Source organism: Lissotriton vulgaris, chromosome 7 (genome assembly GCF_964263255.1).
Source record: "Lissotriton vulgaris chromosome 7, aLisVul1.2, whole genome shotgun sequence".
Taxonomy (NCBI): domain Eukaryota; kingdom Metazoa; phylum Chordata; class Amphibia; order Caudata; family Salamandridae; genus Lissotriton; species Lissotriton vulgaris.
Genome location: NC_141695.1, coordinates 1688514401 through 1688530846, shown reverse-complemented (window position 1 = coordinate 1688530846; position 16446 = coordinate 1688514401).

The window sequence follows — 16446 nt, the reverse complement described above, 5'->3', positions numbered from 1 at the left end:
CCCATAACAAGCCAGGGCTATTGGCTTTGTCAATAGTTGTAAGTTGCCTAAGATAAATAAGCAACAACTATGTTTTCGTTCCATACAACAATGAAAATGCTGCAGTTTTCCTGAGCGAGGTTGTTTCGTAAGGTTAGAGCTGCCAACTTTCGAGCTGAGAAAGGTAGGTTCGAGCCCGACCTCAGCTGAACATCTGGTGATTCAAAAAATGAATATGTGCTAGTGTAATGTAACTGGTGCTCATGTAAAGCGCTCCAGGTTTGCACTATATAAAACGGAAAAACGAGTCTCTGTGAAGTTGCATCAAAGCAGTGACTGGGGCTACTATTGTAGAGATAAGCCCCCCCCCCCTAATAATAGGCACCTGCTTTTAAGAACTGCTGGTGCTGAGCTCCGGCAGGACCCAGCCCACATAAAGCCTGGGACGAGCATGTAGTCTAAGCGTTTTATGGCCAACTTCCTGGCACTGTGAGAAACTTGCCCTGCTTTCAGCCTCAACTCCAGAGGTCTCCCCGCAATCAGAACTCGCTCTGCCACACAGGAGTAGCTCCATTCACACTACGCAATATAGGACTAATATTTAGCATGAAAAAAAACGAAAAAATAGTCTTTGGGAATGCAATAGTAAGAAAGATGTCAAATGTATTGTATTGTAAGTGCATTTATATAGCGCTTAATTACTACCCCTGACGAGGCGTCAAAGTGCTTTTTCAGCGAGTAGCACGCAACTCCGGAACACATAAAGGATTAGTGTTGAGTTAGTATAGTGAACTATGAAATTCATTTGAGTGGTGGATGGGTTAGTCAGTTATTTGGATTCAAAAGGATAGTTGAGGGATGGAAGAGGGAAAAATGTTTGCATGTAATGTAAACATGATCAGCATCGTTTGTCTCCTTGGCTGCATCTGTCGCCAGTGGTGGGGGCACCGAGGGGTGGTGGGTTAGGACATTCGCAGATGGGATACCGACCCCACCTGGCCGTCCCCCAGCGAAGCCACTGATCTCCTATTTCCATTTTTAATCGTTTAAACATCGGAGCATAGTCATGTGATCCAAATTATCCCCCAAAAAACTCTGTACAATAAGGCAAGAAATAAATCATGGTTACATTGGCTTTATAGTTGCTGTGCAATGTCTGCCACCCACGTGTGGCATCTCAGGGCATCACAGCTGGTGTGATAAACTTACAGCACCTTCTGAAGAATCCTGTCGAACCCTCGCCCCACCTTCTCTCCCCCTCCCCTCCCCTTTTCAGGTGCCACCTGCGCCCTCGTCCTTCCCAATTTCTAGGAAATCTTCATGCTTCTTGGAAGCCCTCTTCACTCTCTGATTGGCTGCTGAGCGGATAAGGGACTTGCTCCCTTCTGGCACCTGCTCGCTTCCCCCATCCCACCCCTTCCACTCATGGATGGGCCGTGCCAAAAACTCAAATACTCACCGACAGCTGCACGCGCTAAACGACCTCCCAAAAAAGCCCTGTATTCAGTCAGTTCGCATTGAATGGGCCACCGTAGGACTTCGAGCTATTCATGTGCTTAGAAGCTAAAGTGGTCCATTTTGGCACTTTCGCCGCAGCTACCCGCCCTCCACCCCATCCACTACTTGCTGTTCTTTTCTGCCCTGCTTTCATCTTTCAAAATGTGCAATTTCCTAATGCATAGTATTGACAGTGTAGTTGTCGGTATTTGATTTTAAATTTTTACGGAATATGGTGCTTTAGGGTGCAATATTCTACAAGAAGAAATCGCGAAGAGGCAATTTGGGGGTTCATTTAAGAGACTACGGTAGGGTGGGAGATGTTTGGGTGTCCTGGTCACAAGATGGTGACGCAAACCTCAGCCCGTGACTTCAAAATAAAAGTTCGTAGTTCAATTAATGTTGTCTAGGAACTTTTTGAACCCGGTATAGTCAGAAAGGTTAACTTACACTTTTGTGCACTTTTACGATTGTTTGCTATCCACAAATATATTTTACAAGTATTAGTTTTACAACTGCGGAGTCTCCGCACATAAAAATATAGGCGGAGACCTCTCGCTCTGTAAAGATACTGCTCCTAAAATATGCTTGTGAATAGCAAACAATCGTAAACTCACACGAAATTCAGGGTGACCAGAATTTTAAAGCCAAAAACCGGGACATTTCACAAAAATAGAAGGACTACATTTTTACTTCAAGCGAGTGCACGGAATGACAGCGCTCCTCAGCAGAGAATTATAGAATAGACAGTAAGAACATAAATAAAATGCAATTTTTAAACCCAGTGGCTTACCTGCTAATTAAATTGCTTTCTTGAAACAGCTGCTAACTATCCCTGCTTTGTAAAACATAAAAAGATACCTCCCACCGTTTTCAGCCGGCCCTCTCTAGAAACCGGGACGTTAGCTTAATTTCCTGAAATCTGCCGGGACAGCTGGTGAAAAACCGGGACAGTCCTGTTGTATCCGGGACACCTTGTCACCCTAACAAAATTGTACTTTTACCTTTGCAAACCAGGCCCAAAACGTATAAGTTTATTGGTATTTCTTCCACCAAGGTTCTGCCCAAAGAATGCTGGATCCTGACCCTTCCTCCACATCCGGCTGGACCTTCAGAACCTTCAGGTAGAGCATAGCGCCTTCTTGTTGCAGAGCTCTTAAGTGACGTATGTGATGTGAAGCGCTACATGACATTTCAGTACATATGCCCGGGCCACTGAAATTAGGCTGCTTGTGAACACCAAATTATTCAACAAGAAAAGGAAAATTATGCGGCATAATGCAGCGCTTTCGTGATAGTATTTCTTCCTTATTTTGTCATTAGTGCACAAGTTAACACTATCTAGGAAAAGGTTACACATTGTTAGTAGCAGTGTAACATTCAAATGCAGCAATAAGCAACAGAAAGGAGACTAGTCACCCTGCGAAGGGGCTTCCACTGCAAAGCAACACGTGTCACCACGTTATTTGTAATCTGTGAGTTAAAACAAATGTTATTGTTGCTGTTTGTCGATGCTGTACAGCATCAGTCAAAATAAAACAAAAAAGGGAAAAAAATAAAAAAAACAGTGGGATGATGCTCCCACTGGCCGATTCATTTCGTAAGCACATTGATGTATGCTTATGCTTTCGTCGTCATGTGTCACCATGTATGTACATGTCTATAGAATGATGCAGGTGCCATTTTTTATTTATCGATCCAAGAAGGTTATGTAAATAAACACAACGAAACCCCATTAGTGCACAAATGCCTTCTTGAGATACTGGGACTGGTAGCTTATTACAGCCTGCCCTAGAGCAAAATGATGTGCTGGGTGTTGCACCTGAAAGAGAGAGAGTTGGGAAAAAATGCTCTTTTATAGATTCTCCCCCCCCCCAAATGTTCCCTAGTAGGGAGCAGTGGAAGGATCAGGGGTTGAGATGGGTGAGATCTGAGGGGCATCACATGCCCACACATTTTAAATGTAACCCCTTGCAAGCGGCTGCGATTCTGCGCCTGTGCGCCATTTCTAAAGAGTGGGCGGGTTCATGACGGCCCCCAGCCGTCATCAGCACACGCCCACCGTGCTGCATGACGGACGGGGGCTGTCATCAGCATGTAAGGGGTTAAATAAAAGAGTTCCCCTACTTTTTGTAAAAATATAACTGTCCGAGGCTGGTTAATTCGGAGAGCTGAAATGCGTCAGCTAAAATGTAAGGCAGGGAGTCTCCTATGCTGTGAAACCGAGGGAGGGGCAGACAGCTAAACAAGCATTTTTAATGCAATAGGTCTCGCATTCTCGAGCATTTAAGGTATTGTAACTGTAAATGACAATGCCTTTTATTTATGTGTTTTTTAAAGAAGCACATATATAAAAGGCATCGTAATTTTGAATGTTAATAGCTCAAACTCTCGGAAATGTGAGACCGCGCTAATGCTGGACACGCCTCTTTCTTTAGACATTGCTCACCGTATGCAGGTTACAGCGAGCAACGTCTAAAGAAAGGGTGTGGCCAACATTAAAGTGAAAGTGAGTATTATGTGCTTTCACCCAAATCGAAAACCAATGTAATTTAAAAGGTTCAGTACAGCGGATACTAAAGTGAAAGCAGCTCACACTGTTAATTAAATAAATAAATGAGCCCTGCCGCTAAAGTGAATGCGGCCCCTGCTCTAAATGAAATAATTCCATAAGCGCTGCCCCTTTGGTTAAAACGGACTGCACTATAATTTAAAAACAAATAATATAAAAGTTGGCAGCCTGCTGTGATGTCGTGGGTTGAATAGGGGAAGATCATCAAAGAAAATTGTGTTCACCGACCTATAAAGCAGACCGTGTAACAACACAAGTAAAAAGTCCAGTCGTTATGGGAGGTTTCAAATGCAGACAAGGAGGTACCAAGGAGGGACTACTAAGCCTACTCACAAATGAAAAGCAATGATTTTGCAAGGACAGTAACAGGAGCCAATAGAAACGATGAGCGGGAAAAGGGCGCAACTTCTATTATCGTACCTCAATGCAGCATGCCTCGCATTGCAGCGCACGCTCTGCCCAGGCTCGACCTAGAAACAGTTTCAACCTATAGTCTCATATTAGGATATTTGAGAGGTCGGCTCACCCATAACTTGTCATGGCGTGCTTCATCACAGGTGACCCCTCACAGTGGAGTAGGACAGTACCACCAATATCACCTGGATTGCAGAGTCCAGCTCATAGGGTACGTTGGAGTATCTGCCACAAAACTGTTAACCCACTGAAATGTCTTATAATACAAATGTGTTAACTAACCTTCCATGGAATGCTCTGCAACCAGAACATTTTAACACTCCTAGCTTTTTATGAGACATTACCAGAGACCCCACCCAGCAGTTGAATTAAATGAGACCCCTGCAAATGCTTTAAATTACCTAGAACTAGGCGCACTCATCAATCCCAGCGCTTCACACTGGCACCACGGCACGAGGCGCTACTATAAACCAACCATTTAAATGCTGACTTCTGCATGAAAGTATACCTGCCTCTTGGTGGGAGCAGGGCCATCAGTATTGTACAGAAAGGATGGGAGCAGTGGCTTCAATGCAGTGCGGCCAACATCAGCAGAGCCTCTGGGGGTGGGGGAGCCACCGGTGCAGTGCTTTGGGGTTTTCTTAGTTGAAAGGTCGTGTCCCGACCTGAGAAGCCACCAAAGAAGCCCCCTTTACAGCTGCACAATCATCAGGCAGCCCTTATTTCAGCTGCCAAAACACTTCGGCCAAAATTCGTCAGTTCTGAAATATCGCATGCCCAAGTTGTGCCAACATTCTTCCTTTTAATTACGCTGCCCAACGTCAGATTTCTAAAACGTACCGCGAAGCTGCAGGTAAACAGTTAAACCACCACGGGCCACTGCTCGCAGTCACCACCTGACTCCCTTTTCTAACCGGCAGTTATTCTCTCGACAGATTATTCTGCGCACAACGCCAGGTTAACCACGAGAACACAGGTTCACCGGCCGTCTTAATTCTGTAGGTGGCATTCTTCCTGCATCTCATTTTGAAAGCATGGTAAACGCTTAGCCACAACCAAACTTGGCGATCACTCCTTACACCCCCGTTCACTCGCCGTCCTCACATTACCCTTTTTTTATGCTCGGCGTCCCTGTTGCACATAAATCACTTGCAAACAATTTCAGATCGACGCCCATTCGCTTTCGGCGCCACTGCTGCACTTAGATCACCAGTTCACAGTCCCTATTAATAAAGCTGTTCAAACTCAAGCCCTTGCCTATTCACGCACAAACAAATGGCCACTTTTTATTATGCATGCCACCATTCACCCAATGCATTTGACCAGAACCAATGAGGATTTCAACTATATGCCTGTTATTTATGTTATTTTTCTTTATTTTCCCTCCCTTTTTTCCTCCCATTGTAAATAATGTTTATGATGTAAATGTGATGGAAAGGCCAATTGATATGGTTTTAATAATTAAGACAACAATAATGTCATCCAATGTCCTGATGATGATGCCCACATTCTAGGAAAGGCATCGAAACGTCGACACATAAACCCCATATGCAAAAAGTGTATGTAACATGGATAATTGCAATGGTGCGGTCTAAAATTTGACGTCTGTCCCATTGAAAAGCTAATGTACAGACATATTTTGTGCTTTTTCCATTTCTGTCCTTTTTGTTGTTGTCCTGTAAATGTTGAAGGTCACGGCTGTGCCCGCTTGACATTTTTTACAATCAAAACTATTCTTCTAAACTCAAAATAAAATCCTGTCCGGATGGACAGAAGACATACAATCTATTTAGTGTATGATCATTGCTCACAATAATTCTTGTTATAGGGACCACTGTTCTTTATAATGCACAATCATCAGGCAGCCCTTATTTCAGCTGCCAAAACACTTCGGCCAAAATTCGTCAGTTCTGAAATATCGCATGCCCAAGTTGTGCCAACATTCTTCCTTTTAATTACGCTGCCTGTGTAGATGCTCAATTGGGCACTTTAAATGGGCCGGTACTCACTCATACTGAGTACTGGCAGAGTTCTCCCCTTGAGTACTGGGACTTCTCCTTGTATCAAGAGAGTACCAGTACTCCTAGTAGCAAGCCTGGTCAGGCTCTGAGGTAAGGGTACATGCGGCGCAGGTGCTGTTGAATACAGGCTTCCAGGTGTAGGGGCAGATTTATTGCCCCAGTTTTTGTGCGCCATGCCTCTGCCACCATGGATGTGCCACATTTACAATGCAGCGTACCATGGGCCAAAAACGGCACAGATGCGTGACGCATCTGTGCCGTAAAGGCGGCGCATTGCTGGAGTTGGTTCACAAGCGCGACGCAGCTCCAGCAATGCTCTGGGGGGCCCTATTCTTACAATGCTGCGTCAATCCTTACGCCTGCTTCAAGCAGGCGCAGGGTTTTGACGCAGCATGGGCCCAAAAGTGACTGAGTGAAACCTTGTAGATTTTACCCCCTGCGCAGGAATGCCGCCTTCTGGCGCAGGGCTTTACAACTTGACACATCTCCCAGATGCGTCACGTTGTAAGTACCCCGCACCATGGCGCATCTTTTGCGCCGCCGCTGTGTTACAAAAGTGACGCACCGGCGGCGTAAAAAGGTCGCAGGGGGCTTGTAAATCTTTCCCGTAGTGTCTGTGAGGTGTGCTGATAGTCAAAGGCGGGTGTATTCCAGCGCTAGCTTGCCCCTGCAGCCTTGCACTACAGCTGACAGCGCAACATTGGAACTGTGCGCTGTCACAGTGCGAGGCTGCAGCACTAGAATACTCTGGCCATAGACCATCAAAGCGCCAAACGTGCTTTGGGCAAATTCCTCTCATGTGTGCAGTGCGCAAATGGTACATTTTTTTGTAGTTATATATACTGCGAACTTAGCACAAGGGTATTAAAGTGTTCTACTTGAGCAGCGCAAGTTTGATATTCAAACATACTTTTTTCTTTTTTTATGGCACAGGAGGTGAAATCTCAGCATTGCCTCAACATCCTGTGATTCTGGGCAAATTACATAATGTCCCTGTGCCATAATAACAAAAAAATGTATTCTTTCGTTTCATGTAAAACTTCTGTCGCTCGGGTAAAACACTTTAATGTCCTTGGCCACGTCCTTTCTATAAAAATTGCACAAAATACCAATTACGCTCTGGGGTGCACATATCAGCCGAGCTTTGGCAGAAGGTCACTCAAGCGCATTACATTGAAGAAGAAATGAATGACATTTTAAAGACCTGCCTTTAAGCCCCGCCCCAGACACGCCCCTAACAGACCCAACCCAATCAAACACATCTTTTTCAATTAAAAGCACTCAGGAGCTTTGTGTAAATACTGTGTACTGTAAATTCATGTTTTAATAGTGTGCTTATGTCAGCTTTAACAATGAAAAGATTCAATACTCATCAGGCTCTCAGAATAATGGGCCTAACCTGCAAAGAAGCAGAGACTCTGCAGAGCACGACCCCCGGATAGCGCACTGAAATAGCCAATTTCAATATACCGCATTATACATAAGAGATGCGATTTTTCTTCTTCAAATCCTGCCTGTTTTGTAGTTGCACTGAACATCCCTTGGATAGAGGCCAGGGCTTTAAGTGTAGTGTGACCAGATTCTCAAAACAGCATGTATTTGCAATGCAATCCGCCTCTAATTTACGCGAGACCTATTGCTTTGCAAATGGTTGGCAACTTGGCTTCACGGACAACAGGAGGGAGGTTGGTGTGGGGAGAAGGCACGGACAACAGGAGGGAGGGCGTGGGGGGGAAAAGAAGGCACAGACAACGGGAGGGCGTGGAAGAGAAATAAGGCACGGACAACGTGAGGGAGTGTAGAGGGGGGAAGAAAGCATGACAATGACAGGGAAGGGGAGAAGGCACCAAAGCATGTCATGCATGCAGTAGGATAACCTCATTAAAGAAAATAGTGCTGTAAGACTAAAAAAGACGTACTGTGTAACAATTGAAGGAAAGGGGCGAGTCGCCGTGGGAGGTGACAAATGAAGAGGAGACGGTACTAAGGAGGGACTAACAGGCCTATTGACAAATCAGAAGCCAGTATTTAGGACAGACAATGACACAAGCAAATGGCAAATAAGGGCGGAGAGTGGGCAGGGCATATGGGCGGATAGTGGGCAGGGCTTCTATTCGCTACTCCACCACAACAAGTCTCGCAGAGCAGCGCATGCGCGCTGGCTCTAGGCTCGACCTAAAAAGCCTTCTAGCCAGGGTGCTTGCTTCCCTGAAAGAAATATAAATGTACGCAACTGATTAATCTTCAAATGTAAAGTGTGCTTGGAAGCCGGTATTGGATTTAATTAATGGAATCACTTGAAGCTGCCTCATGGCCCAGATTTATTCTTTTTGAGTGGGTTTTAAAAGGAGTCCCCAGCTGAGATGTAAACTGTGTGCGCTTAAAGGACATTTCTAAAACAAATTGCACTTTATACAGTCTGGGAATTACCAAAATCTATGTTTTGGAAGCACTTTGCACATTTTGTAGCGGCCTGTCTTATACTGTGTGTAATGCAAGTTTAAAATAATGACTCGCATAATCACAGTGCCTTTAGTCACAGACTGGGACCCCATAGCGCTAAACATACACAAGTAATTATTCTCCACTGCACCAACCAGGATTCAGTTCTGTGGCTCTCTGATTACAGACACAGACCTCTGCTGTGCATTAACTAATAGAGGTTTCATAATGTATGATAGTACATTTCCCACTGATTAACTTAAGTTGCATTTGTTTTTCATTTTAGTTGTGCTTTATTTTATATGCAGTTGCCTGAAGGTAAAAGACCGTTTTTGGTTTTTAGCCATACCTTTTACCCCCGCCCCTACGCTCACTCACCCCACCACCCTTTGCACACAACACCGCAGTTCCCACAATGTTTTTTATGCACTTCGACCCCTAGGAAGGATACGAATCCAGGAGAGGGACAAACACAAGAAAAGGAAGGAAAGCCATTGAATAACAAGCCAGCAAGCAGGAGTGACAATAAGGCCATCGAATTGTAGACTGTGGTGAGCTGTAAACCCACTGTACGTTGTTGTTAAGGCCACAAAATGTATTCTGCAAACATACAGCTTTTGTTGCCTGCTATGAGAGATCTTTATAGTAATTTTTGGTCCTGCTTCAATCTTTTCTGGGCCATCCATGCCCTTTGCCAATTCCCCTCCCATCCATGACATGTGCTTTGGAAACTTTATGGTGCTCCATTTCGTTGCATGGCGGAATTAATAAAACCTTATGTGTACCGTAAAACATTTAGTTCTCCCAATTATTACTCTAAAAAATATTACCATTGCTTCAAAATTTCCAGGGGCATACTTACAGAGAAAAAAGAAAAGCCCCATGCACACCATTCATCATCAAAAAATGCCCTACATAGATATGAGTATGAACAAGTGTTGTGTGTTAAGCTGTAAAGTTGTGTATCTGATGAGAATACTTTTGCTTGTTGGTAGCCTCAAGGATATGTGATAGAGGAAGTACAGGTTGTGAAAATGAGCATCAATTCACCAAAATGCCTGGGGTAGCGGAAGTGACATCAGCTACCCTTTGACCTTCATGGCATCACAGGAAGTGACATCATATGACCCTTGACCTTGATTTTTTTCCAGGACGGCATATTATATTAACTAAACATCAAAGCAATCGACATAGCAGAAGGTCCATAATAACTGCATGATTAGTGTGTCAATAAAAGTCTATTTTAGATACCACCTATATTATGATGCTGACTTGATCTTTCAAAGTTCTGTGGCTTAATAATTGCCCTGAATTGTATTGAGCGAGCAAAGCAAGTAAGCCAGACCTCTTCTAGCTGGTTTCACCCACAAGAAGAACTTAAAAAGAATGGAGTGAAATTGTGCATTGTAAAGCGCAATTTTCACATAAATTTTCTGAAATGCCAAAGCCACTGAAAGAGCACTCATTAAATAGTGAAATCATTTCATGGTGTGCCACGTCAATGACATCTGACATTGTCAAGGAGTTGGCTCTATTTTTTTCTAAACGTGGTATAGGTGCCTCCATAGCCACAAATTACTTCCAACGTGTAAGGGCCAGCATTTTGTCATTGGTATCCATATATTCCATGGGTGCCCCTGTATATGAACAATCATATAACATATGCTAGTGCCATCATTTGGCAATTTAGGCTGTGCATATACCAAAGGTGACCCTTATATCAAACATTTTATCAGTAAGTCTGGGCCAGCACTTTGACATAGTTGCCACCCTCCCAAATGGCAGGTTGTTCACCTTTATCCCAAGAATGTCCTTCATTCCATTCTGCTAGCACCTGCATTCTGCCACTGATTTCCACATGGCAAAAATGTTCTCAAGTATGCTGGTATTTCCCCATATGCTATGAATGAATCTAGTATGCTAGTACCAGTATATTACTATTGGTGCCCTTATGCCAAGAATTACTCTCAGTGTCCCACTTCCAGTATTTTGTCTCATGTGTCTGTCATGCTAAGAATTGCTGCAAGGACACCAGCACCAGCATTGTGCCCTGGGTATCTCTGTAATCGAGTAGTTACCTTCAGGATGCTAGGGCCAGTGACAGACTCTCAGGCATTGCATCACATTCTTGCTCACACTCACATTCACTCACTCACACTCATTTTCTCACTTACACTCACTCATTTGTTCTCACTCACACTCTCTTACACCCCATTACACTTATTTGCATTAATTGTCACTCACTCACATTCACTCTCAGACCCTAATTAGGAGTCTGGCGGCCCGAGGACCGCCAGACTTGCGTGTGCGCGATGGTGACTGTTTCCCCAAGGCCCTATAACGAGATGGGTGGTGGGACTTCCACAGACCCACCATAGCTGCCGCGAAACCTCCATTTACTGGAGATGTTGTGGCGGTGAGGAGGCATCCATATGCTTGGTGGGACAGCTGCGGTCCCGCCAAGTATATTAACAGTTTCCTCTCTGCCAGGGTTTACATGGCGGTTCCTCCTCCATGTAAACCCTGGCAGAGAGGAAATAAAGCGGGCCCTACAGGGCCCCCTATTGCCTCTGCGCCCTGTGGATACACATAGGGTGTTAACATGCACCCTCCTGGGTGCATGCACCCCAGTTCCTACACGGCATAGACTTTTGAGTCCATTCCATGCAGGAACAGTTTTCTGGTGTTCCAATTCTGGTGCTTGATTTTAAAGGCACCGCAGGGGGAACGCTAAAAAAAAGCACGCCAGACAGGAGGAAACTCCTAATCTAGCGGGCTGCCTCACCACGGGTTTGGTGGTGCGGTGGCGGGCCGGACCTGGCTTCGTACTGCCAAACTAATGGTCCAGGTTTACCAACACTTTGAACCAGGTTTGCATCACTTTTGTGACTCACACCTGGCGCAAAGTGTTAGGGTTGGATTTACTATCTAACCCAAATCCTGATTTGCATTGGATGGTGCCCCAGAGTAACACAATATTGTACTTTGAGCTGCTTTGCAATATTTGGCATCAAGGGGGCGTTCCCATGCAACCAGACATGGGTGTTGGCACAAATCCCTGTGGACAAACATTGGTAGACAGGATTTTTTTTTGCCAAAATTCCCTTGCGTCCTGAAGGCAGGAATAACAAGTAGAAATGTTTTTATTTCTCCTTGTTTTTCCAACTTTGCACACATGTTGCATTGTACCTACAAAAGTGGCAAAAGTCTTAAAGCATAGTTTTTGTACTGCGAGGGACCCCATCCAATACAAAACTTATGTTTCAGAGAACGTACACACAATTGCTCTATGGCACAATGGTGTGTGCATTGGCGTATGGCTGCCAAAAGTGCACCAGCGCACAGGGATAGAAAAAAATGCACCAATCTTTTTTCTTCTCTCTCCCTCTGACAAAAGGCAGCACAGAAACTTTGTTGCATTGTCGTCTTGAATCAAACAATAGTAAAACTGGGCCTCAATCTCACACAATTTTACTCTAACCCTGTCACTGGCTCTCACTCACATTCACTCACACACATACATGCTTACACACAGAGACAGATGCTCACACACACACAAGTTCTCTCTCAAATAACCACACTCTCACCCGCAAGCATACACACAACAAATAATTAAAACCATTTTTATTCACCACAGCTGCCACAATAGTTCCTGTTCTAGCTAAGTGTGCTCTATTGTTTAGCATTCTAATAATGAATAATACTAATTTATGCTGCTAAGCAGGTTTGGTTTTGGGGTATAGTGTACAGGACAGGTGACATTGCGAATTTCACAAACCTTTACTCTAAAACATTCCAATGCTTTTTTTTAAAGTAAGATTTTAATTGCCACTTTGCGGTAGCAGGAAACTATTCCTGCTCTAGTGCAAAGGGGTATGCACCTGTTACAACGCATTTTTTACAACGCACTACCACTACAACGCAGGCATTACAACGCATACCATTACAACGCATTGCGCTGGGGGGCGCTCTAGGATAAGAGGTAAGTTTAATTTACTATCCAACACCTTCCCTAGGGTCCACGGGGACTGGAGTTAGAATAGTAAATTATACTTACCACTATCCAGCACCCCAAAGCGCTATGCGTTGTAATGGTATGCGTTGTGAATACCGCGTTGTAATGGTATGCGGAGTAAAAGTATGCGTTGTAACGTCATACATCCGTGCAAAGGGCCTTCTACGGCAACAGGTGTACTGCAGCTTTCCAGCGGCAACTCCTCATCCTCTATTCCCAGTGTTTAATTTGAGCCGGTTGTTTCCGGTGCTTAGCACTGGCACTTGAGACAGTCTGCCGCAAGATGGCGCTGTCTGACTCATTTAGGGATAACCACAACAACAGTTAATTATTAATTCAATATACATTAAAAATGACTAATGCCTGCCGTCCAAGCCCTTCTTATAGCTTTGGGGGCCTGAAAGAGTCCGAATTGTCACTTTTGTAGGAGTGTGCTGGTTAGTAGTTGTGTTGTTACTATCATTGGCAGCATAGCGGGGCAATGTGCGGTGCAAGCTGCAGTGACCTTCTGACTAAAGCCCAGGCACTTTTTATACATTAGGCTCTGTCCATTCCTGCTCCCCACCTGCACACAGATAATCCCTCTCACATTTGTTCTCCCTCCTGTTACTGCCCCAACACTTGAGCTTCTGCCGCCAACTTGGCTACCACCCCAACGCTTTCTCCCACTCTCTCCTGTCTGTGTCCCAATCCTGTATCCATTACTTGGACAGGTGACAAGTCCAGGGGTTCCAGCTGCTGTTCAGAATGTCCTGAGGATTCCCTGGGATGTGATGCCCCACTGCAACAGGAAATAGTAGGTGCAAGCTGTTGGAGTGGGTTTTAACTCAACTTGAGTGAAATAGGAAGAAATCTTGGGTCGCTGAAGCGAACCAAAGTTCCAGGTTGCAAGGACCATGTGGGCATAGCTAACATCAAATCTTTGTCCACCTTCAGTAGGAAAGGTGAGAACCTACCTCCAGTTCCCAGGAAGGTTGTTCTTTCATTGAGGTATTAACTACAAAACTCATCAAGGCTGCCATGAGTTGAATGGAAGAGGGCCATGATTTTACCTCAGTGCTACAGTACCTTAAATCGTAAAGTACCATCATGTCTTTGCAATGCTACCAGAAAATTATATGATCAGTTGATGCACTTCTTCTTAGGTGCCACCATATGGGGACTTTCTAGTAGGGTTGAAATGCATTGAAGGTGGCAATACTTGCACTTCACAGAAGTGCTGCTATGTTAAAATGGGGCAGTTTCAGCTTCCCCAGCAGCAATGTCCTGTTTTAATGGGACAGATTCAGAAGATCTGAGCAGGACTGACACATCTTTAGGAATGTACTACCAGCAAACCACAGCAGTGGTACCATAATTAAAATGGGACAGCACTGGCACTTTTGAAGGGTATGCTGTGCATGTAATGGCAGGATACCATCCTTTCACATTATGGCCACTATGATTTAACATGACGGTGACCCAGATTTTCAGCAGAGAGAAAATAGGGACTGATTACGAGTCGAACCAGTGGTGGCGGTCCTGGAACCGCCAGACTGGCGATCCACCCACCTTATTACGATTATTGGGGAAACAACACTTACAATGCAACTTTTACAACGCACTACCTTTACAACGAAACTTTTCCAACGCAACATCCATTACAACGCATACCATTACAACGCAACCATTACAACGAATGTCACTACAACGCATACCACTACAACGCATGTCATTACAACGCAGTCATTACAACGCATACCATTACAACGCATACCTACACTTTCCAACACTTACCCTACTGTTGCACCCCCTGGAGTTAGAATAGTAATTTTTACCCCTACACTATCCAACACTTACCCTACTGTTGCACCCCCTGGAGTTAGAATAGTAATTTTTACCCCTACACTATCCAACACTTACCCTACTGTTGAACCCCCTGGAGTTAGAATAGTAATTTTTACCCCTACACTATCCAATACTTACCCTACTGTTGAACCCCCTGGAGTTAGAATAGTAATTTTTACCCCTACACTATCCAACCCTTATTCTACTGTTGCACCCCCTGGAGTAAGAATAGTAATTTTTACCCCTACACTATCCAATACTTAACATATATGCAATGTAATGGCATGCATTGTAATGGAATGCGTTGTAATGGATGTTGCGGTGTAAAAATGCGTTGTAAAGGTATGCGTTGTAAAAGTATGCGTTGTAACGACATACATCCCGATTATTGTGGTGGGACAGCCACAGGTCTGCTGCAACCACCAGGGATCATGGATCCCGTGACTGTGGCAGGGTGTAGAGATGCCCTAATATGCTGGTGGTGCCGCAGAGCATGTTAGGAGTTTCTTCACCGACACAGTTTTCATGGCGGTCAGGCCGCCTTGTAAACTATAATGATGAGGAGACGTAGGGGCCCTACAGGTCCATGTGGTGCCTGCATGGGGGGCACAGGTTGTGCCCTCCAGTGTGCATTCATCCCCTTCCCTGCATGGCATGTACTGAACAGTTCATGCCATGCAGGAACAGCCTTTGGCACGCCCATTGCGGTTCCTTTTTAATGGGCATCGCTGCGGGACCGCCAAAGCACACATGCCAGAACGAGGAAGCTCGTAATCTGGTGGGCGGTGTCAGTATGGCATTGGTGGTGTGGTAGCGGATCACTGGCACTCTCACACCGCCAAAGTTGTAATTAGGCCATAGTCTTAATACCAGAACATCTTTACAGCACTGCCAAATGTTTAATTCGACTGTGTCGGAACCTCCCATTGGCTGGTAATATTTTAATAGTCAATATTGATAGCTGGTTGGGCCTAAGGAACGAGACCAATTTTGGAAAGAGAATGGAGTGTGGTCTTCTCTTGCACTCTCATTGGTAGGTTTGATGGATGAGTTGTAGGTCGCACAGGCTGCACCTGTGCAAACGTTCTTATTCACACAACAGTTGCAGCTCAGATCAACCTTCATTCGGAAATAGAACATGCACAGCAAAGACAACGGAAGTGCGAACATCTGTCAAAAACACACAACAGGCAAAGCACAGCCACTGCACTGGGAACTCACTGGCACTTTTCATAAGGGGCAGTGCCACAACTCGTCAGCATGGCTGTTACAGTTGTCATGATTGTACCAGAACTTCTCACTGGCAGTGACATCTCACCAGGGTTTTCTAACTGTATTGGTGCCCTCCTCGCAAAGAGGCCACCATTATGGAAGGGCGCGGAACATGGACTCCTATTGTACGCTCATGTGATGGATGACGGCAGTGCTTAATTTGCAAAACAATAAAGTGCCAGGGCCCAAGGTATTTGTCATTGGTCATATGCAGTTGGTGCAATCCACATAACACTTTAATCTTCAGGGTTAAGTCCTAGTTTTATATTTTTAGAAATAAGTCCTAGTTTTATATTTTTAGAAATATATATTAAACAAGTAAATGCTCTACCAATGAACTGTGTTTATAAATTACACACACAGCACCACCGTGTGGTGGATTCACATTAGTAGGTGCCGGTGTTTAC